This window comes from Aptenodytes patagonicus, chromosome 15 (assembly GCF_965638725.1).
Source record: "Aptenodytes patagonicus chromosome 15, bAptPat1.pri.cur, whole genome shotgun sequence".
NCBI classification, from domain to species: Eukaryota; Metazoa; Chordata; class Aves; order Sphenisciformes; family Spheniscidae; genus Aptenodytes; species Aptenodytes patagonicus.
In genome coordinates this window covers 6,337,816-6,349,865 of record NC_134963.1, presented here as the reverse complement: position 1 = coordinate 6,349,865, position 12,050 = coordinate 6,337,816, and the positions used below count along the sequence as shown (strand labels likewise).

The 12,050-nt window shown below is 45.4% G+C and overlaps 1 protein-coding gene across 7 annotated transcripts in view; it reads right to left on the bottom strand.

Moving 5' to 3' along the window:
• The window catches only part of PITPNM2 (phosphatidylinositol transfer protein membrane associated 2), a 142,264-nt gene that overhangs the window by 74,801 nt on the left and 55,413 nt on the right, over nt 1–12,050 (bottom strand). The window contains exon 1 of one of the 7 annotated variants that reach the window (XM_076352577.1): nt 4,098–4,115. The exons of the other annotated variants lie outside the window; for them this stretch is intronic. The gene's annotated coding sequence lies outside the window, so the exon portion shown is untranslated. Of the gene's footprint in view, nt 1–4,097; nt 4,116–12,050 lie in introns of those variants that run through there. 7 annotated transcript variants of the gene reach the window in all.

Here is a 12,050-nt window from a genome sequence, read left to right as displayed (position 1 = left end):
CCTCCAGAACTGGTGGAGATAATCTCATTAGGTGATTTTTAATTAGTGGCATGGCAAAGAACAACAGTAACCACCAGAGGATGGATCTCAAGGACTGGCCCCAGCTCTGCATTGGTACAATGCTAGGATCCCAACTCTTGGAGCTAATGGCAGTGAGAGACTCAGCTACATGCCTTGAGCAGTTCGTTATACTTTAGAGGTCTTTGAAAATTAGATTTAAAAGCCCCCTCCCATTCCCCAAATGCTCTGAAAGCGATTCTGCTCCCACCATAAGGACATCAGTCACATCTGCCTTTGTTGCTTGCTAAAAACAGGATATTTCTATCGATTGGAAGAGATGAATAAAACAAAAAATAGAACCTTAAAAGCAATAAAATGGCAGGAAACCAGTACCACGACAGAAAAAATGTGTTTATAATGAAGTGCCAGGCAGGTAATAATTCAGATGGCCAAGACACAAGAGGGCTTATTTTACACAGTCTAAAAAACCCAACCATTTCGGCCCCAAGCAGGCACAGCAGCAGCCACCAGCAGCGGCCTCGAAGCACCCAGCACGCGGAGCATGTCAGGCCACAGCAGTGGCTCCTGGTCCAGCTTCCTGCTCGGCTGTTACCAGAGCTGAGGTTTTGCTGTAAAGTTCCCCTTCAGGTTTCTACCTCCCCGTGGCCAATGTTTAAAAGCAGTCTTTCAGCTCAGCCTGCAGGTCTCCAGGCAGCAGCAGGTCCTGATGATGCGCCCATTGGAAAGGCGACACTCCCAAAAACTCCTCCAGCAGCTGTCCATTCCAGTTGCTGCAACCAGTCCCCGAAAGCTGGGTAGAAAACAGCCCTGGAAGCACACCGGGCAATAGCAAGAACCAAATTGCAACCTCAAACCGAGGGGGCCAGCAGGAAAAGGCACCTGGAATCAGCAGCCTGTCCCTGAAGGAGGCACAAAGAGAGCAAACCTGACTTGTTTGCCCTTTTTTTTTTTTTTTTAAGCTAGACTGGTTAAAAAAAAAAAATTATCAAGGTAAGTTTGCTGCTTGGGTTCTCTTTGAGCTGAAAATAACCCGCCCTAACCCTTCTAAGAGCAGCGGAGCCCAGGTGGCAAACCATGAAAGATAAACAAGGGTTTTCACCAGATTCAGATCTTGGGGAACACCATGCCAGGTGGGACAGAGGTGACAAAATCGTGCTTTCAGACAACTCACTGACGACAGTGGCCTCCTTCCAAAGCCTTGGGGCTTCATAGAGAAGCAAAGCTTACCAAGACCGCTTAATGTATTGTCCGAACAAAACACAGAAGTTTGACTGCAGACATGATGGCTGCTACGGAGAGAAGAGAAAGCCCTTCCGGAAGCAAGGGAGCCATGACACAGCTTTGGAAAACGGGTGTCAAAACACCAGCTGTGTCCCTGGCGCTCACCCGCATCCAGTCCATTGCTACAAACAGCCAAAGGTGTTTGAACGGAGATGCGCAGTGTGCCGGGATTAGCAAACCCCTGGCGTTTCGACAGCAGGCTGGATTTCGGCTGTCCAGCCACCGAGCACCAAGCTGGACTTTCTACGGGTTTGCCAAACCCCCGCGGCCGCACAACCAGGACTGGTGACAACCCAAGGCGGTTTGCAAAACTCAGCTTGCAGCCGGCTTCTCTCAGCAAGAGGAAAACAATGGTGATGCAGGACATTTCCAGACTCGCTGCTATTTCTGCTATAGCCAAGTGGCACATTTGTAGAGGCCGTTATTCAATTTATACACAGAACTGTAGTAATTGTGAAAGCCAGGCGCATAATTTTATACCTCAATTATTTTAAAATCAGGTTCTCAAAGCATCATAATTATGCTCCAGAGTCAATATCCTGCTGCGATGAGTCAGGTCCACCTCTGAGCTATTGCTTCAGGCTATCTGAAGGCACAGTGTGGTGCGTTTACTTCTGATTTTAACGGTTTCCCTCACGACAACAACAAACTTTTTAAGGAAGTGCCCTTTCTTTGAAGTGGGGTGGACTATCGGGATCTGCAGAAGCTGAACAGATCAAGAGACCCAGCAAAATCTCTCCATTTAGCCCATGAACTTGGTGTTTGGGGTTGTCACTTTGGGAGCATCAGGGCCAGCCTCCCTGTTACTAAACAAGGTAGCAGAGGACTGATGACAACTGACAGCTTGTAATTAAGGAATAAGAGTTAATGCGTGAAGGGTATTTAAACTGTGCTACTGGAGTCCTGGAGGCCAAACCCCAGCCAGGCTTGACAGACTGGCACTGAACGGTATGGAAACTGAGTATTACAGCAAAAATCCTGGCTCCTCGACACGTCGGTTGGGTCCAGTGCAGGAGAACCACTCACGCAGGTGGGTTCAGGCTACAAAAGGGCTGTTACCGCCCTGGTTCCCAGCTGTGCTGTTACAGCTCTCCTAGCTGTCACCTCATCAACTGATTTTTGACCAGCTCACGTTTTTCATGTCCAGGCTGCTGAGCACAGGCTTTTTAGGGCTGGAACAAGCTACGCCACAGCAGCAACAACCCACCCCGTGCCACGGCTGCTATTTCCCATTTTCAGCAGGGAAGAAAAAGCCCTAGATGCAGAGAGCAACTACAATGAGCTTTTTCTAGCCTCACACCAGAGGTTCATTTCACACTATTTTAAAGTTAAAAGACTTGCCCTAGGAAGGAAAAACCCATCATGGAGAGTCACACAGCAGCCAGTGGCCAAGGCAGGTACCAGCCCCTGGGACTGCCTTCTCAGCTTCTTATCAACCACTGCCTGCTCAGGGCTGTGCTGCCTTTTGAAGTTGAGAAAAATCTCCCCTATGAAAGATCACACTCGTGAGCTAAAGATCGATATCCTTGGCTCATCTATTGAACAATTTTCCTTGCAATATTTTCACATAACTGAGAAATGAAAGATAATTAACAGAAACAACTAAGAAAACACCAAGCCAAAGATGTAATGGCAAAAGGACAAGCAAAGGCATTTTCTGGAGATTTTCTTTAGGTTCTCCACATCTCCTTTATCCACCAAACAGATGTCTCATCTGTTTGATCAAAGAGATGTTAGCTTTGGTCCCAAGTGTATCAAACACTTGGACTTTAGGAAGCAACACCAGGCTTAGCAGCCCGGCCACCTCCCCTCTCCTGCAGAGCTGCCTGAAGGAGAATACAGTGCCCTCCCACGACTGGAACCGCGGCATACATATTGTGCTTGGATTTATTTATGCTGTTAGAAGCAGCAGCATAAATGCGAAACAGATTCCTAGGACCCAAGTCAGCATTTTTTAAAGCAGCCTCAACACTCACACCTTTATTAATGCAGCATTCTCCTCCCTGGCCCAAAAGCAGTCTTGCTCAGCTTTATCTATCCAGAACATCACTGCCGCAAAGGCCATTCCCTTTATCTGTCACTCTGATCCCGTTTCTCCACGGTGTCCCTGCCTCTCAGGAGCAGCTTTCCATCAGCATGTACAAAACATCATTGTCAAACCCTCCTCAGCCCTTGCTCGCCAGCCTTGCCTACCCGACCCTTGGCAAGGGCTGCAGCACTCGCAGCCTGCAACCCATCAGGCGGGCCAGCGCAGCCTTGTAATTGCCCTGCCCACATCCCGCTGCCGTCTCATCGGGAAGCGCCGCGGGACAGAGAGGAACTTCTTGTTTTGTGAATGCATGACGCTTAGCACAGTATCGGCTGGAGCACTGTTCACACCCAAAGGGTAAAAAACCCCAACATTTCTATTTAGTAACTTTGTGGCTACCATTATTTGCCGTAACACTCAACACTGCACTCAAAACTGTCTCTCTCACACACACATGTGCAATAAACTGAAGAAACAGAATGAGCTTTTGAACATCAGCAGTTTTCAGTTTTCATACTGTGGGTTGTATCTGCTGACTGACAGCTAATCAGGTTTCAAAAACTCATCAGGCCTTGGGGGGGGGATCAGAAGTTAAAGCTCCTTAAAAGTGCACAGTTCACACATTCACTGCTTAAAGGCTACTGTGTCAGTAAGTAATATTCTTTGTAATCATACATCTTAATCGTACATCTAATCTGTCACATCCTTTTCAAATAGAAGTTTTTAAGCAGATGCTTACACATCCAAGTTTCAAGACAGAGCTTACATCGCATCTGACAGTGAATCAGCAGCTAATGAACATTTCCCCACAATACAGTCTTCCCAGCGCTGGAGTAGCTGCAGCGGACTGCCGAGGCTGGCAGCTGAGCGGGGCGGGCTCCCTGTGCCTGGCCTCCACAGGGTCTGGCCACAGCCTACGATACAGTCAAGAGAAAAAGGAAGGGGGGGGGAAGAGGAAAATGCAAGCATGCGTGGAAATCAATTTTCCCAAGTGTAAACCTCAGGGCAAACTAAAAAGGTATGTCAAATGCAGACAGCACTGCAATGGGCTGGGGATAAAACACTGCTTGAGAAGACAGACACAGCGAGCGAACAAGTTGCATTTACAGAACTTGATCTTTTTTCCATTATTAGATACAATTTGACGTCACTTATAGAATTTAAGAGCTCATTGTAAAGCAGACATTTATTACAACAGAAGGATGGAATCAGTCCAAATGCAATATAGCTACACTGGAGCTATTAAATCTTGTTATAGTTCACTGGGCAGCCAAATACTAGCTTGAAGCAATGAGAGGGAAAAGGCGGGAGGGGGGAAAAAGGAAAAAAAAAAAAAGGAAAAAAGTAACACCCCACCAAAGCGTGCACACACACTCACACCACCTTTTCTCCTTAAATATTCCAGGATATTGTACTGTTTCTTCATACTTTCCATTCCTATTACTCCTTTAACATCTGGGGAGACGAAAACTTTATTCCCTTCCTTCTGCTTTATAAGTAACACTGTGGTGCAAAGCAAGCCAGCCCTCTCTGTTCACATGCTGACTTCCAGGGGACCAGGTGAAGTCCATCAGCTGAACTTTGGTTGGAAAATTAACGTTTCGAGTCCTGCCATGCCTGGAGGTTATGCAATAATGAACTAATAAAGAAGCCATTAGAAGAACTAATATGCACACTGAAGTCACAGATGAGTTCAGAGGGAAAGACAAACCAGCCTCTAATCCTTTTGCTGATGCTGGGAATAAAGCTGAATATTAAAAAGAACACATCTGAAATTAAAGGTTAAAAGTTTCCAAGTTGTCTGCACGAACAGAGCAGCTGCAAAACCCAGCGTCCTGGGGCCTCGCCGCAGAGCCAGACTCCTCTGTTCAGCTGAGCTAAAGGAACTGGGCAGACCCTGCTTTTAACGGGTTGCTCTTAGTCCAAGTCTCTCAGCATTACATGCTGAAAATAGGCAGACATTACACACACGCATATGAATACATATAGATGTGTAATACATATTTTATATATAGACACACATATATAGACACACATGGAAACAAAAATAAAAGCAGCATTGACAACGTGATAAGTGCAGCATGTTGGCTGAAAACAGACTGAAAATTGCTGGCAGCTGAGTAAACTACTGTAATGAAAAAATCTATGCAATGCTACAGGCATAAAGCAATGGACAGCATTCTCCTTTCATTTGTGGCACATCCATTAGCTGAAGGCCACTGCCATGTGGAAGTCTGCGTGCTCTGTGGGCAGTGGTGGCAGGAAGATGGGATGCTGGCCAAGTTGAAAAAAACAAAACAAAACCAAAACAAGTGTACCTAATTTCCAGGCTAGCCTCCCTGGGAGACTACTGCATTTACACTTCACATCTCTGGGTGCTACAATCTCTCTTCCTGAAGAAATTCAGGAGGAGAGTGAGCAGAAGCGCGCTTGGTGCAGTCCCCACCAGTTGGTCAAGGCTTCACTTGGGTTAAGAAATAAAACACCAACAACAAACCCGACCACGCTCTTAATGTCCTGTGGAACAATCCTTTTACCTAGCTCACACCACAAATGCTGGCAGCAGTGAGGCATTGGAATTTAAGGAGAAAGACAGAGTGAACCAGAGTCAAGCAATGACCTCACCTGTCTAACTCAAGACAGGATCCACACCATCCCTATTCTCAATCTCTCCGTTAGTTGCTGCACTGGAAATTATATTAAAACTATCCAATACCCTCCATTTTTTCCTTTTTTATTACAACAACAAGAGCAGGAAGTCATGAGAGCTCCCACTCTTTAATCTTACCAGTCACTAAGCATGAAAATAAGAAATTGAGGGTAAGAAATGTCAAGAGCAGCAAGGCTGAGGTGCAAGAGCTCTGCAAACCGCTGGTGACCAGCTCACCCAGAGGGTCCCTCAGGCACCCAGCTGAGCACAAACCCAGCCCAGGCCTACCATGCTCAGACTTGCTTTGAAGACAAATGGCCTTACAGCTAAAAGCTGCTCAGGAAACAGGATTGTCTATCTTTTTTTAAAGAAAAAATTAGGAATGAAGAAAAACACTTCAAACTGCAGAAAAAAGGAATCTCAGAGTGTCCAGATGGTTTACAGACGTAAAAGGCTTTTGCTGTCTAATCTCAGTTATCCTCACTACAGTTCGAGCCCCTCTCTTCTTGTGCTCATCTCAGGAGAGGCAGCAAATGGTTCATTAACTATTTTCTTCCGCAGTTCCTCTTTTTCATGTTCAAAGATGCATGCGATGCCTCTCTCTCTCTCGTCTTTCTTTTTCACCCCTTCTCCCACCGATCCTCACCTCTAAGACTGGTGTGAGCCACAGCAGTCCTGAAGGACGAGGATAACTTCACGTCTTTCCGATGTTGTTCCTATACCCCAGCACGGTATTTGCCAACAGCGTAAGGCAGTTGATGGCCACTCAGTGTGAAACCCATTGCAGCCTTATCTCATGTCCTGCAGAATGGCAACCACACCAGCCATTCCCCATTTTATAGTTTATTCATGGGCCTCCACAATCATCTTTTCCAAATTATAGCCCGTTTCAGGTTATTTTGAATTTTTATCTCCAAATACCTGCAGATCCACTAAACCTGTTTTTGAGACACAAAAATGCTATTTTGGGATTTGAGTCAACACTGGACAGACTCTGGATTGCTTCCTCGGTAACTCCCTATCAAACTGAAAGGATACATCAACAGCTACTCCACTTTTTCAGTAGTTACAGTCTAGATGGAAATAACATTTTATTACCTCACTTACGCAAATATCATGTGGAAAAGGGAATGAACATTCATAGCTGGTTTAAAAAGACTATTTCATGGAGGGAAACACTGTATGATTGCAAAGACAGTGTTATAGCACCGTAATACTTCACACTGGTTTCATTAGGCTGAGATTTGCCTTGCCTAAAGGCAAAATAGGGATAGAGAAAATAAGTCCTATTCCATCAGAAGAAACTTGTAATGACATCTAAAATTCTTGCATGGGAAGCAAGACAAATGCAGCAGTGAAGGCTGATGAATAATGTTGCAACTGAGATTGAAAATAAGAGGCCATTTTGCACAAGAGCAGTAAATGTTTAATATCTCCGTTGCTTCTTTCATCCATAACACCAACAGATTATCAAGGTTTCTGTGGCTGCATAATTTCTTTGGAGTTTTGATCTTGGAAATAATTACACTAAGTATTTCATAAGTGCCTTTGAAAGTGGTTGCTGGTTTTTTTTTTAATAAAGAAAAAAGAATCGCTAGCTGCTCTCAGATTGCAGCAGTATAATGAAGGTGCACGGATAATCAATAACCATTTTCAGTTCATTATTCAGCACGTTTTGGGCCGGTGTTATTTCTTCCCCTATACCATTCCACATCCCACATACAGAGTGACGTAGCATTTTTAAACCATCAGGTCTTACTGCTTTTGCAAATCATCCTTAATGCTAACCACAACGTGGAACCCCCAGCCTCTAATAACTCCTACATAATTTATAGGTTTCCAGCAGATTGCAAGCTGAGGCAGAGAAGGCCAAACTGAACTACGTGCCAGACTGGTGGAGTTTCTTCTTTGGCCTGGGTAACAAATCGCTGGGTAATTTCTGTTGCTTATCCCTCAACTTTTTAAGAAGTCTAAAGAAGGGTAAAGTTTCTGTTTTAAGTCACTTCTACAGTCCCCAGCTCAAGGGCCATGGGACAGGTAACCCCAGGCTCCTCCATGGGGAGCTGCCATGGGGCTGGTGCTGCTGATGGGGCCAGGCCCTTTGCTTTGCCCCAGATCCAGCTGCTGCACTGGGGTCACCGCTGCACCTCCATAAAACTCGGGACCTTTGCAGGTTTTTCCAGGACCTGGGGTAACATCTTCCAGGAAGAACAAACACCATTGCATTGCTAGTTGTAGGGACTGAACGGAGTCACCGTGGTTCTGACCCAGGAGAGAAACATTTTCATATGCTGCTGGAAGAGGAGACACCATTCAGTCACGTGAGGATTAAGTCAGGAGCCTTCTGGAAGTAGGAGAAAGTCCTCCCCGGAGGAGGCCAACACCTGCCTCTGCCTTCCCACTCAAGAATACACATTTCCAAAACAACTGAGGCTGAAGTGGTTTTAAAGCTCTAAAAAGAGGGCAGCTTTTCCTAAGAGCTATACAATATTGGTTCATCTAACTATTAAGACCCAAGACTGGCCCAAGCAGCCTAACCCCAATGCTAGAAGAGTTATTTTTCCATTATGCATCCAGGAGGGATACACATGCTGGCACATTCCCTACAGAGTTCATATAATGACAAAGACAATTCCTGGTGCTAATTCTTCCTTTAACAGCGTGGTGATTCACCGCTGGCTGCCAACGTTTTCCTATGCTACTGCCCAGTCATCCCCAGGGGTAACAAGCCCAGGACCAGTGCCGTCATCCTGGAAGCTGCTGTGACCGCTGTGCTTGGTGAGATGAGAAGCCCTGAAGCAAGATGAAGGCCTGAAACTCCATTTTCACTTCTCCGCACCAGGTTAAAGAGCCCCTTTGCAGCTGGGGGGGTGTCTCACATGCTTCTTCCAAACCAGGATGCAATGGCCCGTTCAGGCAATGAGAGACCCCAGGGGTACTGCCAAGTGTTAATCCACATCCCCAACTCCCACCTCCCCTGGGAAAACCCAACACCCTCCCACCCACCCCCCAAAAAAACCAACCCCAAGGGACATCCTATGATCACGTAAAATATAGCTGGAAACTGAATCCAGGACTTGGGAAGGAGAAAGGCACATGGATGCATCCATCAGACCACGCTCACTTTCCAAGAGCATAAGCAGAGGAAAAGCAGCTACGATGCAGAGACAAGTCTCTCTAAGAAAATCAAAACCTTATGATTACAGAGTGGAGTTAAACTGGAATCTGCCTGAGACATCAGCATCCCCACTGTAACCCCGAAACTCCCATAAGATCTTGATTTATTAGTTTTGCTAGAAACTTGGAAAACACACGCTATTTATCGGTGCCCTTTTTTTTTTTCTCTAAATAACCAAGTTTTCATGGCAAAGAAGTGGAAGCGGACAGTCTGTTATACAGACACAATGCGGGAGGCAAATTGAACATGTATTTTGCAGTTAGATACAGGCTGGTGAGACAAAAGAAACAAAACGTAGGATGCGCTGCCATATGGTATTGGAAGGGAAAACAAAAGTCAAATTACATCTATACCTTCAATGCAAGCAAACCCTAGAAATGAAATTTAAAAAGCATTCAGAACAGATACCTGCAAAGCATTTAAAGTGCTATTTTAAAAAAACAAAACAACAAACAGAAAACCACACACACACACACATTTGGTTTCACCTTGCTATTTTTTTCTTTTTTAATCACCTCTTCAATTCCTTCTCTGAACGTACCAACCACCTTCTCAACAGCCCTGATACTTCTCCACCGCCACAGCCATCCATCTTCGTATTTCCCACAACACAGAAACCTTCACGAACCTCAAGGCAGAGGACACCTGCAGTAAAGTCAATCATAATAAAACACCCAGGTGCTGAGACAGAATCAGACTAGAGGAGGCTGATTACACTGCAGAGAGTGACATTGTCACTCCCAGGAGGGAAGCCAGCTGCACCTTTGTATATTTAACTTCCGTACAAGCTTCTCTGAACACAAAGTACAGTGTGTTTCTACATAATACTTATAAACCCTTCTCTAGATTAAACTCAGGGCCAGCTGTATAGTCTTGCATTTGTTTGGTTTTCTTGACATGCAATTCAATTACCATTTCCGACATTTTGCAGACTGGTTGTGAAACAAGATGTGACATAATAGGGAAAGAAAATGGCACCGTGAAAGGAACGTGAGCACCTCCAGCCAGCCTGGACACCCTCAGTCTGAAACCCGCAAGTTCCATCAGGGCAGGCTCCAAAAATAATAATAAATGATGAATTCGCCACAAGCCAAGGACAGCGAGCAGTGCCTAAGGAGACAAATGCAGGCCCTGGCAAGAAAAGAGGAAACAACGCTATTTGACTGAGTCACCCAACCTGAGTAAGCACACGCGGAAGAGAGCGGCTGCTCCAGACCTACAAGAGCAGTAGTGCCTGGCTGGTACCCAGCTGTACTTGCAGCCATCTTGCAGCGCTTGATAGATGCATTAAAGCTCTGCCCTGGCCTCAGGAGCTAGGGCAACTATCATTATCCCTCATTTGCGGGGAAATTGAGGTACAGAGAGAAAAGTGATCTGGCCCAATATCCAAGAGGATTAGTGACGGAGCAGGTTCAGGAGTTCCTGGGTCCAGCTTTTGCCACAAAATAATTTTTTTTAAATAGAAGAGGGAGTAGGGGAGCTCAAGTAAATTAAGTTTCCCTGATAACTAGCCCAATTCTGCAAGAATAAAATGCAGAAGATTTTTTTTTCTTCTTCTTCTTACCAACTGCCTTTAGAGCTATCAGTACTTTCTGCAGAAAATAAAATTATTCCTGGAAATTATCACAGTTAATAAATCTCTCCGAGAACCCAGAGGTTCTCTGCACACATCCCACCCCTCTCCCATAGCGCGCAGACATGCCCTTTTCCTGCAGGAAAGCACCTGAAAGCTTCAAGAACTTGTCTATTTTGTTTAAGTCTGGGTAGATCCAGATTTGCTTGCTGCAGTAACTTGAATGAAGACTAGCAGAGCTGCCCAGGCAGCCTGCCACCACGTGTGGCTTCATGACACTCGGGATAAGCACGGCCACAACCAAACGCTCACCCCTCCCTCTTCTACAAGGGCTACAGATCTCCCGACTGTTTCTACAACTGACAAGGAAAGAAGCTAGTCAAGATCAAAAGATGCTCAAACCCTCGCTTAAAGCGGTATCCTCAGAACCCTGTGCAAATAACCCTTGCTGTGGATAACATTATCAGATGTAATTAAGTTGTGCTCTGAACCATTAATAGTGGCATTAATATCTTGGGAATCACAAAACAAACTAACTTTTCAGCTGTCAAATCCACAAGACAAAACTCTGAAGCAATTCCTTTGGCCTTCTATTATGACCCGTTTTGCCACTGAACCGCTCCCATAGCCTCTCCCCACTGCCACGGATTTCAAAAAGCCAAGATCTGGCTTCACTCAGACTCCTCTCCAGGAAACAATTCTCTTTCCTACAGAGAATTTCTGGACGTAACAAAGCTTTCACCAGCCCCAGACCACATATTGTGGTTTCAGCCCAACAAGGCAAGCAGAGAGCTTTCCCAAGGGTGGATTTCTCATGTTCCTTGAGGACTTGCGTGGAATTCTGTGTGGCTTTATTCCTCAAAGTAAATTGGATTTCAACTGCCTTCTACAACTAAAAATTAAACTTCACAAGTCAGAGGGTCCTAAAACAAGGGGTCATTCTGTGCACATGAGACAAAAGAAAGCAATTTATGAGGATCAAAACAAAACAAACAAAATCTGTTTCCTGACTCCAAGGCCGGTTCAAATAAACTTTTCTCCTCTGTTCCCCACCAAATATCCAAACTGTATCTGGAGCGTCCTTTTTTTGACGTGTCCTTTATAAGAAAGTGTTACAAAAGCAAGTCCACAAAGGGTTACAGCACAAAATTTTCCTTTTCACTAGATGCACCATAGGATGGAAACCTTGTTCCAGCCTGACAACAGCTGAGGAAGCAAAGCACAGAGCAGGCAGCGTCAAACCCTCTCAGTTCAGATTTCAGGGACGGCTCCGAAGGCCTTGATCCAGTGGTGCAGTTTCCTGTCCTGGCTTTACAAT